Source organism: Apium graveolens, chromosome 8, assembly GCF_009905375.1.
Source record: "Apium graveolens cultivar Ventura chromosome 8, ASM990537v1, whole genome shotgun sequence".
In the NCBI taxonomy this organism is placed as follows: domain Eukaryota; kingdom Viridiplantae; phylum Streptophyta; class Magnoliopsida; order Apiales; family Apiaceae; genus Apium; species Apium graveolens.
Genome location: NC_133654.1, coordinates 210,382,900 through 210,385,833, shown reverse-complemented (window position 1 = coordinate 210,385,833; position 2,934 = coordinate 210,382,900).

The window sequence follows — 2,934 nt, the reverse complement described above, 5'->3', positions numbered from 1 at the left end:
CTCTTCCTGAAAAGTGGGATTTGAAGGCCACAATAATAAGAGACAACTATAATCTTGAAGAAACAAATCTTGATGAAATTTATGGAATGCTCAAGACTCATGAACTTGAGATGGAACAAAGAAGCAAGATGAATGGAAGAAAGTCAAGGACAATTGCTTTTGTGGTTGAGGAGGAAATTCCCAAGAAGCTGCCTTAAGGAAAGGCAAGGGAAAGGCTCTCATCACAAGTCTGATACTGAGTCATCAAGTTCTGATAGTGATGATGACTCAGAAACTGAAAGTATACCTGAGATGGACCTTGATGAAGAGATGATGAAGTTGTGTGCTCTTATGGTGAAAGGAATCACAAAGATTGCATACAGGAAATTCAGGAGAGGAAGGAAGTCTTCCAGGAAAGGTGCAAGTTCTGATAAGAAAGGTTTCATAAAATCTGAAGGTAAAGGAGGAAGAAGTCTGACAGAGGAGATTACTCAAATGTTAAAGTGCTACCATTGTGGTGAGAAAGGCCACATATCTCTGATTGTAGAAAAGGGAAAAGTGAGAAAGGCAAGGCTCTTGTCACAATGAAGAAAAGCTGGTCATATGCTTCAGATTCTGAGGATGAGGAAAAACTATGCCTTGATGGCAAATGCTGATACTGCTGACATAAAGGTACCTCAAACTACTTATGCCTTTCATACTAATGATATACTGAGTTGAGAAGATATCTTAAAACCACTGTTCATTAGTTATAAGATCAAACTTTAACATGTGAAAGATTAACTTCTGAAAATCTTGCTTATAAAAAGAGGAATGATAATTTGGAAAAAGAGTTAGTCATGTTCCATCAAACTCAGAAAGATAGAGATGATGCCTTTTATATTAGGGATGAAGTGTTTAAAAATGAATGAATCTCTAAAAACTGAGTTAGAAAAGGAAAGAGAGATTATCAGGACTTGGACTAACTCTGGTTAAACAACTCAGGATATTCTTAGTAGCGGAAACTGGAAAGAGGGATTAGTTATGGAGATGATAAGAATAATAAGGGAACTGTAGAAACTGAGCCTATAGTTGTTAAACAAAACCAAAGGTAAATCCTGTTAAGTTTGTAACTGCAAAGTCTGATATTGAGAAATCAGAAGTTAAGGAGAAATTAACTTCTGACAAACCTAAACAGGATAAGCTAACTGAAGTTAACATAGGCTTAATGACTAAGAAGCAGCTTAAGCATAAGCTGAAACAGGTTAAAAATGTAAACAAGGTAAAGCCACCTAGGAAAAATAGGAATGGAAAGGAAGGTGTGAACAAAAGTAACAATTATAAGTCTGTTCCTAATGCTCCTAGAAAAATATGTCATAACTGTGGAAATTCTAACCATCTGGCTTCTTTTTTCAGGAAGAATAAGAACATAAACTCCTTACCCTCAAGTCAGGAGTTAAGAGTCAGTCTGTTAGATATAAGCCACAAAATCCTTATTTTCATTGTGGTAGTTTATGGAATTCCATTTATACTTGTAAGGAATATCATAGTTTATACTGTGATTATTATAAAATAAAACCTTCTTTAAAGAAAGTTAGCATTATTCCTTCTAGTGTAAGTTCTGATACAAAGTCTAATATTGCAAATTCTGATAAGAAAACTGTTAACATAAACTCTGATGCTAAATCCGCTGCAAATGTTAACAAACTTAATAAGGCCAAAGGATCCAAGCAAGTCTGGGTCCTTAAAACTAATCATTAGTGGTCTTTGTGATTGTAGGCAACAGGAAAAACATCCTAGTTCTGGACAGTGGATGTTCAGGACATATGACTGGAAATAAAGCCCTGCTATCAGACTTTGTGGAGAAAGCTGGCCCAGGTGTTTCTTATGGAGATGACAATATGGGAAAAACTCTGGATATGGCAATATCAATCTTGGGAATGTCACCAATGAAAAAGTAGCTCTGGTCTCAGGAATTAAACACAATCTACTGAGTGTTAGTCAAATCTATGACAGAGGTTATCATGTGGATTTCTTTGAAGAACACTGTGAAGTTGTAAGCAATCTACAGGCAAAGTTGTTCTGAAAGGATACAGGCATGGTAACATTTATGAAGCCAAGCTTTCAACAAGTACTGATGGTTCCGCAATCTGTCTGTTAAGTAGAACATCAATTAAAGAAGCCGGGATTGGCACAAGAAATTCTCTCATTTAAATTTCAACAATATAAATGAACTAGTCATGAAAGATCTTGTGAGAGGACTGCCAAAATCAGTATTTGCTCCTGATGGCCTTTGTGATTCTTGTCAGAAGGCAAAACAAAGAAAATCTTCATTCAAGAACAAGACTGGATCATCAATTCTTGAGCCTTATCACCTACTACATATTGATCTATTGGTCCAGTTAATGTCATGTCTATTGCAAAGAAGAAATATGCTATGGTCATGGATGAGTTCACCAGATACACATGGGTGTATTTCTTGCACACAAAAAGTGAAACTCCATCTCTTGATTGATCATGTTAAACAACTGGATAAATTGGTCAAAGACTCTGTGAAAATCATAAGGAGTGATAATGGCACTGAGTTCAAGAATTTGATTATGGAAGACTTCTGCAAAAACCATGGAATAAAGCAGGAATTCTCTCCTCCTAGAACTCCACATCAAAATGGAGTTGTTGAAAGAAAGAATAGAACTCTTATTGAAGCTGCACGAACTATGCTTGATGAAGCAAATTTACCAACCTACTTTTGGGCTGAAGCTGTGCAGACTACTTGTTTTACTCAGAATGCGACACTTATCAACAAGCATGGAAAACACCATATGAGATGGTGAAGAAAAGAAGCCAAATCTGAAGTACTTTCATGTATTTGGATGCAAGTGTTTAGTTCTTAAGACTCATCCTAAACAGCTATCCAAATTTGATCTAAAAACTGATGATAGAATTTTTGTTGGATATCCACTTTCCACAAAAGCC